The following is a 12,908-nucleotide window of genomic DNA, read 5'->3' on the forward strand; positions in this document are numbered from 1 at the left end:
TCCTCAATTTGTCTCCAAGAAACGACTTTCCCAAGCTCCAATCGAGATATGATATAATGAGAGTCTAAGACTTATTTAAGTCACATTAAATGAAATATCCTTGCACAGGACACCGAAAAAATAACTCATGACCCAAAACCACCGCAAATTCCATTTCTAAGGATTCCCCACAAATTTCTAAGTTTTAATAAAAAATTCGGGTTATTCCCAAGGCCATTTGCTCACAAAAATCTAAAAATACAATGAATGCGCTCGTGGTCTCAAATTTCCAACGGAGTCAACCACCGGTGCCCTCTTCTCATTTCCCATCCAGAAATGCACCAAAATGCATTGAGAAACGAACCAATCATACATACGGTTCTAAACAATCATACGGACCTCCAGTTGACGAAACTTCCTTCAAAAGTCAATCTCGGGTCAAAAGTGAGTCAATAATGCTTGGAAGTGGCGAAAGTACCAAAAGAGCTATATCGACCAAACGGGTCATTACACCAAGACTGGTTGGACAAACTTCTTTGCTAATTTGAGCCCATATATCTTCGGGGGAAAGAATTGCACGTTTGTGCCACTAGAGTTTTGAGGCAATTTGGAAGAAGGCAATTAATACCCCAAGCGAGGGGTTCATCAAGACTTAATTCTCAAGTAATAGAATGAGGGACCAAACACCTTAGCCCCGGGGCAGGCCGAAGCGGGATGTGAAATGAATGTTTGCCAATCATTTGGCCCGTACACCTATCCTAGGGCCCACACTTCATCATGATGTCTGAGAATTATATCACTTGAAGAATATTGGGAAAGTATGGATGAGCATTTGTCTAAGATTCTAGAAGAGTTGGATCCGGAATGAAGCTATATCGGACATGTCTTCACATTCGGGGCCAAAAAGGCCAAAACAGGTCAAGCCTCGACATCAATGTTACACCTCGCATTTTGGTACGTTGAATATTCCGAGTTAATGTCGGGAAGTTAAGGACAAGGTCAAATTTTTTTTAGAATGAGTAAGTTGTTTATTCATCCCTTGCATTGGAATGGGGCGTTAAGGATAAATTTGGAATAAGAAAGTATTGGAAGCCGAAAGTTGGAAAAATAATTTTCATGGAATGGCCAAAAGGCCAAGGTAGCTTGTGGGCCCCACCTTATGGTTGGCCAATATTTTCATGCCAAGGAGTGACATATGTGTACATAATATATTTGTGGAATAAGTATAGTCAAGGGATGACCAAGTTAATTAATTAATTAGTCATCCATTTTATTCTAGGAAAATTCAAGGAAACTTGGAGGGAAAGAAAGAAGAAAAATCTAGAAATTTGGAGAAAATTGAAAAGAAAAAGAAAGCAAAAAAAACGGCCAAGAGAGGGAGCATGTGCATGGACATGTGACATATTAATATATATATATGGAGGGATGATTAAGTAGGCAAGACTTCATCATTTTTCCTCTAGAAAATTCAAGAGAGGTGGAGAGAAATGAAGAAGGAGAAAAAAACGGACATAGAGAGAGAGAGGGGCAATAAATCAGGCCCCTCAAATTTGACCATGGAAAATTGTTTCCTTCATGCTTTCCTACTAATTAGGAGGTCCTCTACGCCATGGAATAATTGTTGAAGCAAGAAAAACACCCTTTCATGCAAGGTACAAGCTAGCCGAATGAAGGAGGGAGTGGAATAAGGTGAGTTCTAATCCTCTTTTCTTGTGTTATAGATGGTCTATGAGTGTTGTAATGCATGGAAATGGATGAAAAATCATGAAGGGTGTATGTTAGTGTGTTAGCCGTGTGTATGCTATATGGTATAGGAGTGAAGAGTTAAGTTTACTTAGCATTTTGATTGTTATGTTATGGACTATGTGATGAATAAATGAATAAAATTCATGAACTTATGTATGTTGTGGTTAGCCGTGTAAGGGCTGGTTTGGGCAGCCATGTTGAGCCAATATTGTTTAGTATTTTGGTTGTCGTCGACGTGAATTTTATGATGGAAAATGAAGCTTAATGATCCATGTTGGAATGATAGATGACGTGGGCTGTTTTGATGAAAAATGATGAGCTAATTTTATGTAGAGTTTTGATTGTTGTTTGTTGTGAATTATGTGACAAAGAGAGGTTTAATAACTTGTGTTGAAGTTGTAATATGGTACGGGCTGTTTTGAAGGTTAATATTATTTCGATACGTTCTTTCAAGAATTGTGAAGATCATGTTGTAACATATGAGATTGTTGATATAACGTATGAATTTGGGTGAAGGAAATATATCGTTGTCGTTCCTATGGAAATTGTGAATTTCGGGTCAAATGGTATGTTGGATGGAGTATCTTGAAAATTGTATATATTGCTCGGAACGCTCTTAAATCATATTTGAATGGTCTCGGATCCATACTTGAACATACGATCAATAATGTGAGCTTGAAAATATGTAGCTTATTTGAAAGTGAATGAAAAGTTATTGAACTGAAATGAACATGTTTGGAGATGATATTGTTGGTTTTGTTGTCGATATTATGGCCGAGTTCCATTCTCGGGTTGTTGTTGTTGAATTGGGCCGAGCCATATTCTCGGGACGATGTATTTACAGGGGAAATGCTGCCGAAATTTCGGTAGCCAAGTCTTATTTGAGAATTCAACTTCAGAAGGCACTAATCAAGTTTTGGTCAACATGACCAATTTGTAGATTTGGATGGATTTGGAACGTGAATTTGGAGGAGCGTAAGAAGCAGAAAAAGGTATGTAAGGCTTCACCCTCTTTCTATGGCATGTCTTAGGTGTAATAGGCTTGAATACGTGTCTCGGGGACAATCCCGTTCCTAGAAATCCACGATTGAAAATGGTTACTATTCATTCAGTAGAATTGGATCAAAAGCTCATGAATAGTTGTAAGAATGATCTAAATACCTAGAACTTGCTTGAATAGAATCCGTATGCCCTAAAACTCTCACAAGTCATGTCACGAAACGTTTTATACGTAAACTATGTACGCCGCCTCATTTGACTCGAGGTGGGCCCACTATCCCCTAATTTCCTCCTATGGCTCCCTTTCGGTTTATTTCAATATTCTTGTTAAAGGAAACTTTTAGATATTATTCCAACTACTAAATAAGAATTGTTTTACTAAACCCTTAACCCCAATGCATGAGTTTTCCTTACTAAAAGTTTACAAGTGTTTTCTAAAATATTCTTTTTTCTTCAAAAACTAAGTTTTTTCCAAAATATTCTTTTCCTTTAAAAATAAGTTTTACAATATTGAAAATCTCAACGACTAAGGCAACGCCTATGATTCTATGATACCTATGATCCTAAGACGACTATGATTCTAAGGCGACTATGCTCCTATGAATACTATAATCCTATGAATACTATGATTCTATGTCGACTATGATTCTATGATAACTATGATTCTATGATGGCCATGATTCTATGATGACTATGATTCTATGCTATGACTATGATAAGATATGCTATGTCTATGACCTGAAATGCTATGACATGTTCTATGTTCTAGTCTCGCCTTATGATTATCCTTCTTTCAAGGTGAGACAAAGCGACCATGATTACTCCATAATACGATCGGAGGTTTCCGACCTTACGTCACTCCGATAAGTATAAGATTTTCTTGGGCTCTCTTGCATGCTAAATATGACCATGGGTTGGGGGGATGGGAACTATGGAAACACGGGGGAATTGGGAAGGTACTATGATTCATTGCCACCTGGTCACCGGCTTATCATCCGGACGCGGGATGCCCCGACGGGGATTTATGGCGGGCCGGAGTATTCGGCGCTATGTGGGCGAGCCGCCGCGTGCGGTGCTATGACTCGATATGACCAAGTAAGCATGCATGGCATCCGCCCCAGGGGCACTCATATGCACAGGTTACTCTGCTATCCTATGATATGTTCTATGTTTTCCATGCAGTTCTATGATTCCTATGTACAAGTTGCAGCTTGACATAATATGTTCTACGTTTACTATGCGATTATTGTTCATATATATGCTTCTTGCTATGTTACTATCCATGCCTTACATACTCAGTACATTGTTCGTACTGACGCCCCTTCTTGTGGGCGCTGCGTTTCATGCCGCGCAGGTACACCCAGATGATGTGAAGTTAGCAAAGAAGATGTCTCAGCGAAGTTGGCGAACTCCGTTTGCTCTGGAGTGTAGCCGAGTCAGCGTACACGTACTAAGGTCCATGATTACAGTTAGAGACTTTGCAGACAGAGTCGTGGGTCTAAGGTGTCAGTTTTTAAAAAGAGCTCCACGCGATTGATGTGTCTACTTTACAGAGCCCTCATATGTGCAGGCTGTATTTACTTTGAGAAACCACGAAAAGATTTTGAAAAATTTTACTATGTATTTTACTTTATTTTGTCTTAGAATCCAAAGAGTTCATAGGTGTAATAAGAGTTAGCGGGTTCGCTCGGCTCCGTACACGGGGTCGGGTGCCCATCACACCCTAGTAAAGTCGGGGTGTGACAAAGTGGTATCAGAGCAGGTCGGTCCAAGGGTTGTCTGCAAAGTCGTGTCCGAGTCCTGTTTATAATGTGAAGCCGGCCACATTTATAAACAGGAGGCTGCGGGGCATTTAGGAATTGTTGACCTTCTTTCTGTCCTATGATCGTGCGATAGAGCCAAGTCCTAGGAAAAATAGAATCTCCTATGCAGGCTTTACCTACGACGAAAGAAAGTGAAAAGCGATGTGGAAAGTTACAGGGATAAGTATCGATGTTCTGTTCTGTTACCCGAAGCTGGAGGCTCGGTATGGCCAAGATACGTCGTATGCATATGTAAGCCTACCAGGTATTGCTAATAATTGCTGTGCGCAGATTTGAATAGTGAGGATAATAAGGAAGGCCCTACCAGAATGGGCATGTCTAAGAGAAAGAAGTGTGAAAAGGAAATACGACAAACAGACAATGAACGAGATGCGACATTCCAAGAAGGGTTATGGATTTGGCATGATGATAAAGGTGCGACCATTACCCTCAGAAACCTGGAGGCCCAAGATAAGAAGTAATCAAACGTACAGGTGGAAGGTGAATATTTGGAACTGAAAAAGGCAAAAGAGTAATTATACAAAAAGGAACGTGCTACAAAAATGTTCCGGAGTCTGTAAGGCTCTGATTCGCTCCAGACCAGGTAATAAGGGTCATACGAGAAAGTTGACGCGAAAGCATCAGCGTTAAGGCATCGAATTTCAGCAAAGTTTCGAAGTTAAGCGTGCTAAGGCGGGAGGATGGGTGACCTCCCTGGGAAGTTTACAAGAAATTCAATAAATCGGGACATAAGAGACAAATGACCAGTTAGAGTAATCTAAGGAGAACTAGAGCATATGGGAAGGCTGGAAACCATAAGAGGACGCCCAGGACTAGGCAGAATAGAACGGTGAAGAGACGGAAAGTGCATTATAGCTTTGGATATTAGGATAGGCTTGAATAGCGTTGGAAGTATTTGGTGGGTTAGTTGATAGTAATTATATGAATGTGTGAGATGTCCCAAATATGATTGTATCGGTGGACATGTGAATCCCAGTGACCGAAGTTACGGTACAAAAGGGTATTAATCGAGTAAGGGTACCGAAGTTCGAGAGATAGCAAGAGTAAATGGTACAAGTGTTGCAACGTAAGCTATTATGATTTCACTATATACTGAGATTGGGAATGAGGATATGAGATGAAGTATAAATGGATAATGGTATAGGTACGCCCCAAAAATGGGGGGGAAGCAGGTGAGAGAAATGTAAAGATGAGATAAAGACAGTTGATGTGGTAGTGCGTTTGATATAAACGCTTGAGTTACAATGAGACCTCTCACTGAAGTAAATTAGTAAGGTCGGGGAAACCGACAATCAGTGGATAGAAGTCCGGGTGATGTATAAGGTAATATGGGAAGTTCGCACAAACTTTGAGTAGTGCGACGCCAGAAAATGGACGTATATAAAGAGAAACGCGGATGACAAAGAGAATGGTACTGGATAGCTTAGGAGATAGTATGAAGGACAACCATGGCTATGAAAAGGGAGCTCCCCCGAGGTGCTTATGAGAACCCGTACGACTAGTTAAACATTCGAGGACGAATGTTCTAAAGGGGGGAAGGATGTTACACCTCGCATTTTGGTACGTTGAATATTCCGAGTTAATGTCGGGAAGTTAAGGACAAGGTCAAATTTTTTTTTAGAATGAGTAAGTTGTTTATTCATCCCTTGCATTGGAATGGGGCGTTAAGGATAAATTTGGAATAAGAAAGTATTGGAAGCCGAAAGTTGGAAAAATAATTTTCATGGAATGGCCAAAAAAAGGTAGCCGTGGGCCCCACCTTATGGTTGGCCAATATTTTCATGCCAAGGAGTGACATATGTGTACATAATATATTTGTGGAATAAGTATAGTCAAGGGATGACCAAGTTAATTAATTAATTAGTCATCCATTTTATTCTAGGAAAATTCAAGGAAACTTGGAGGGAAAGAAAGAAGAAAAATCTAGAAATTTGGAGAAAATTGAAAAGAAAAAGAAAGCAAAAAAAACGGCCAAGAGAGGGAGCATGTGCATGGACATGTGACATATTAATATATATATATATATTAAGTGGCAAGACTTCATCATTTTTCCTCTAGAAAATTCAAGAGAGATGGAGAGAAATGAAGAAGGAGAAAAAAAGGACATAGAGAGAGAGAGAATGGCTGAAATCGGCCCCTCAAATTTGACCATGGAAAATTGTTTCCTTCATGCTTTCCTACTAATTAGGAGGTCCTCTACGCCATGGAATAATTGTTGAAGCAAGAAAAACACCCTTTCATGCAAGGTACAAGCTAGCCGAATGAAGGAGGGAGTGGAATAAGGTGAGTTCTAATCCTCTTTTCTTATGTTATAGATGGTCTATGAGTGTTGTAATGCATGGAAATGGATGAAAAATCATGAAGGGTGTATGTTAGTGTGTTAGCCGTGTGTGCATATGGTATAGGTGTGAAGAGTTAAGTTTACTTAGCATTTTGATTGTTATGTTATGGACTATGTGATGAATAAATGAATAAAATTCATGAACTTATGTATGTTGTGGTTAGCCGTATGGATGGTTTGGGCAACCATGTTGAGCCAATATTGTTTAGTATTTTGGTTGTCGTGACGTGAATTTTATGATGGAAAATGAAGCTTAATGATCCATGTTGGAATGATAGATGACGTGGGCTGTTTTGATGAAAATGATGAGCTAATTTTATGTAGAGTTTTGATTGTTGTTTGTTGTGAATTATGTGACAAAAGAGAGGTTTAATAACTTGTGTTGAAGTTGTAATATGGTACGGGCTGTTTTGAAGGTTAATATTATTTCGATACGTTCTTTCAAGAAATGTGAAGATCATGTTGTAACATATGAGATTGTTGATATAACGTATGAATTTGGGTGAAGGAAATATATCGTTGTGTTCTAAAATTGTGAATTTCGGGTCAAATGGTATGTTGGATGGAGTATCTTGAAAATTGTATATATTGCTTGAAATGTTCTTAAATCATGTTTGAATGGTCTCGGATCCATACTTGAACATACGATCAATAATGTGAGCTTGAAAATATGTAGCTTATTTGAAAGTGAATGAAAAGTTATTGAACTGAAATGAACATGTTTGGAGATGATATTGTTGGTTTTGTTGTCGATATTATGGCCGAGTTCCATTCTCGGGTTGTTGTTGTTGAAATGGGCCAGCCATATTCTCGGGACGATGTATTTACGGGGGAAATGCTTGCCGAAATTTCGGTAGCCAAGTCTTATTTGAAGAATTCAGACTTTCAAAGGCACTAATCAAGTTTTGGTCAACATGACCAATTTGTAGATTTTGATGGATTTGGAACGTGAATTTGGAGGAGCGTAAGAAGCGGAAAAAGGTATGTAAGGCTTCACCCTCTTTCTATGGCATGTCTTAGGTGTAATAGGCTTGAATACGTGTCTCGGGGACAATCCCGTTCCTAGAAATCCACGATTGAAAATGGTTACTATTCATTCGGTAGAATTGAATCAAAAGCTCATGAATAGTTGTAAGAATGATCTAAATACCTAGAACTTGCTTGAATAGAATCCGTATGCCCTAAAACTCTCACAAGTCATGTCACGAAACGTTTTATACGTAAACTATGTACGCCGCCTCATTTGACTCGAGGTGGGCCCACTATCCCCTAATTTCCTCTATGGCTCCCTTTCGGTTTATTTCAATATTACTGTTAAAGGAAACTTTTAGATATTATTCCAACTACTAAATAAGAATTGTTTTACTAAACCCTTAACCCCAATGCATGAGTTTTCCTTACTAAAAGTTTACAAGTGTTTTCTAAAATATTCTTTTTCTTCAAAAACTAAGTTTTCCAAAATATTCTTATTCCTTTAAAAACTAAGTTTTACAATATTGAAAATCTCAACCTACTAAGGCAACGCCTATGATTCTATGATACCTATGATCCTAAGATGCTATGATTCTAAGGCGACTATGCTCCTATGAATACTATAATCCTATGAATACTATGATTCTATGTCGACTATGATTCTATGATAACTATGATTCTATGATGGCCATGATTCTATGATGACTATGATTCTATGCTATGACTATGATAAGATATGCTATGTCTATGACTCTATGAAATGCTATGACATGTTCTATGTTCTAGTCTCGCCTTATGATTATCCTTCTTTCAAGGTGAGACAAAGCGACCATGATTACTCCATAATACGATCGGAGGTTTCCGACCTTACGTCACTCCGATAAGTATAAGATTTTCTTGGGCTCTCTTGCATGCTAAATATGACCATGGGTTGGGGGATGGGAACTATGGAAACACGGGGAATTGGGGAAGGTACTATGATTCATTGCCACCGGTCGGTGGCTTATCATCCGGACGCGGGATGCCCCGACGGGGGATTTATGGCGGAGCGGGAGTATTCGGCGCTATGTGGGCGAGCCGCCTCGTGCGGTGCTATGACCGATATGACCAAGTAAGCATGCATGGCATCCGCCCCCAGGGGCACTCATATGCACAGGTTACTCTGCTATCCTATGATATGTTCTATGTTTTCCATGCAGTTCTATGATTCCTATGTACAAGTTGCAGCTTGACATAATATGTTCTACGTTTCTATGCGATTATTGTTCATATATATGCTTCTTGCTATGTTACTATCCATGCCTTACATACTCAGTACATTGTTCGTACTGACGCCCCTTCTTGTGGGCGCTGCGTTTCATGCCGCGCAGGTACACCCAGATGATGTGAAGTTAGCAAAGAAGATGTCTCAGCGAAGTTGGCGAACTCCGTTTGCTGCGGAGTGTGGCAAGTCAGCGTACACGTACTAAGGTCCATGATTACAGTTAGAGACTTTGCAGACAGAGTCGTGGGTCTAAGGTGTCAGTTTTTAAAAGAGCTCCACTGATTGATGTGTCTACTTTACAGAGCCCTCATATGTGCAGGCTGTATTTACTTTGAGAAACCACGAAAAGATTTTGAAAAATTTTACTATGTATTTTACTTTATTTTGTCTTAGAATCCAAAGAGTTCATAGGTGTAATAAGAGTTAGCGGGTTCGCTCGGCTCCGTACACGGGGTCGGGTGCCCATCACACCCTAGTAAAGTCGGGGTGTGACAATCAACCACTAGAGGACTTTGCTGATTTTATCGCTTTTATTATTATAGCCCCATGTCGGCTTCGTCATCTTTTGTAATCCCTTCGGGGAAGATATTATTAATGAATGATGATTTTCGGGGCAATGGTTCATCTTTACGAATGGAACTTGCATGTTTCAAACGATTAGGAGAACCTTGGCTCAAAAAGCCTTAGGAACACACGTAGTATAACTATTTACAAATTACATGACTGCTTGCTACATGCTTCACATGCCTACTTGCTATATGTGCTATCAAATATTAAAGCTGGAATACGACTGATCTAATGTTTTAAATTACATACCTAAAAGAAAGATCAATTGACTTAAGACTTACCCTAGTTTATCTCCACTCAAAAAGGTTGACTTACAAATGACAAACCAAGGAGATCAGAACAAGCTCACCCTAGGAGAAACCGCCGAGATCCTAAGACTAAAGGTTCAACAAATGGAAGAGCAGCTTCAGGAAATAGGAAAGAAGATTAAAGAGGTTGATAGGCTACTGAATCTGGCCAGTAACCCATCGAAAAGGATATCACAGGAATAGTACTACGAGGAAAATGTCTCCGAGGAAGTGAGGGAGTTGGTGATGAACTACATACCAATGGAAAGGAGGCCAGAGACACCTCGAGAAGGAGCCTGTCACACCCCAAATCTCATCAGGGCATGATGGGCACCCAACTCTTACTTAGAGCTGAGCGAACCCTCTGGCATTCACATAATGAAACTGGACATATAAAAACATTCGGAAATATAATAAAGTACTTTCCGTCAAACCATAGAAATTTGCGAACGATACTCAATTAATCAAAAACCGAGTAAGTCAAACTGACATATCGGCCTACATGGTCGCTTTACTCAACATATGACATCTCAACATACTAACCACAGGACACTGTCTGCAAAGTCTCTAAGAGTAAATACTTGAATCATATGAATCGGGACAGGGCCCCGACATACCCGAACACACACATGATAACTATAATGACTCGGCAAGATCGCTCCAGAAAGAAAATGGAGTTTGCCAATCCTAGCTGATAGCCAACCATCCTAGCTGAATACTTTTTACCGCAAAATAATTTGGGACCGCGTGGCATGAACACGGCGTCTCGAGTGCAAAGGGACGTCGCATTTCGAACAATGTACCGAGTATGTAAGGCCAGAATCATAAAGAATGAGATATAAGACATAATGAATGTATGAGAAACCACCTGTAATATGAATAGCCCCGAAGGCAGAGAATAATCATGTAAGTAGCCCCAAAGGCAATGACTAGAAATGTAAATATATACCATACCCGGCCCTTTAGTAAGGGACTCGGTGAAATATAAATATATACCGTACCCGGCCCTCTAGTGAGGGACCAGGTGAAATAATCATATATATACCGTACCCGGCCCTCTAGTAAGGGACTTGGTGAAATATAAATATATATACCGTACCCGGCCCTCTAGTGAGGGTCTCGGTGAACAATGCAATGAAACTGTGCACGAATACATACCTGGCACGGGACTCGGTGAAATGATGTAATAACGTTATGCACGATTAGAATATCAGGAGCAACCATATACAAACTAAATCATCATCTGAGTCTCAATAGAATAATTAGAATGAACTGACACTTGAGAATCAAAGACAACTGTTATGTCAAGTACCGCTGAGAACTAGAATTCATTGGAGTCATATATGTTCATCGTTCGCTCGTTTATGTAATTCATGCCAAAAGAAAGAAGGGATAGCCTTAACATACCTCAATCTCCTCAAGCTACAATACTTCCCAACACAGCACACAATGGGGTTTAATCTACATAAGCACAACAAGGCACATGGTTACTACCATTCAGAGACTTAGTCGAATCTTCACGCTAGCAACTCGTTTATATAAATTTGGGCAGTATCTCCCCTATAACCTTAACTTGCTCCAAATTCATATATCAACAACAACAACAACAACAAGAACAACCCAATACTACATCTGTACCAACATTATCTTCAAGCAATCAAGGGGCGACAAGCTCCGGAGGCTATAATACAATGGTGTACTCCACATCCGACCTCCTTTGAGCAACAAACAAGCTCTAAACGAGCTATCAAACCCTACCAATCTCCATACCACAAGAAAATAATAACTAATCAGTTTATACAACTACCACAACTTGAACTCACAGCTTCCGATCACCGTCCCATGACTTTTTAACGAATACGTACCTTGCATCCGAGCTCAAACAATCTGATGTAGATGCTTTTAGTAATCAGTTACTACACCAATTGATCCCCCATATAAGTCCGTTGAGCATGTAGATAAAATTACTATAGATCTAATTAATATAAGACATGTAATGAATATACGAAGAGAAAGAGAAATTTTGGGTCCCTATATATAAGATTCACCTCAATGTAGAACCACTTGAGGGAGTTTAGAGGATTGGGACTTCAATATGCTAGATAGTGATTTGATAAGGAATATTTAAGAATCCCAATAGGTGAAGTAATGTGGTAACTAGTTGCCAAAATAGAAAGTTAAAATAGTATTGACACTATTTTAATGTAAGAGGCGGTGGGTGCATTAAATGTGAATCAATTGTCATTTTGGAAAGAAAACACATGTCAGTCACTAAAAAAAATCTTATCTTCATATATTAATTAAAATATATAATCATAAAGTTTATCCATTTATAAGATAATAAATATAAACTATTCAACAAAATTTTATAACCTAGCTAAAAAAAAATGATATGTGTCAATATAATTCGTATCCAACTTATCTAGTAATGGGTAAATTATACATTGTAACAAAAATATATTTTATTAAAATTCTAGCATTTCAATTTATATCAAGAGTACAAATTTTTGTACTTTTAATTCTCAAAAAGGAAAAAGATAACTTTCTTTTCTTATGAGAAAATAATTTCTACCTTTATAATAAAAAAAATCCCATTTGTAAGATGCCTGATATCATGTATATAATTTAAAGCATATCCAAAAAGTAGTAGCAATTATAACTATATAAAAATCATATTTATCAATTTTTCACAGAAGGGTTTCGTTTAAAAGAAAGTACAATATCAAGGCTATATATAATAGTTTAGAAATTCGTCAAACTTATGAGGTCTTACATCTATAACCTCATGTACGATTCTAATCCCTGAATCCATATTGATCAACTCGTGACACATCTTAACGTAAATGTACGGGATGTTACATCCTTCCCTCCTTAGGAACATTCGTCCTTGAATGTTAACTCTTAGAGACTTGCGAAAATTTTAACAAAGG

This window comes from Lycium ferocissimum, chromosome 1 (assembly GCF_029784015.1).
Source record: "Lycium ferocissimum isolate CSIRO_LF1 chromosome 1, AGI_CSIRO_Lferr_CH_V1, whole genome shotgun sequence".
In the NCBI taxonomy this organism is placed as follows: Eukaryota; Viridiplantae; Streptophyta; class Magnoliopsida; order Solanales; family Solanaceae; genus Lycium; species Lycium ferocissimum.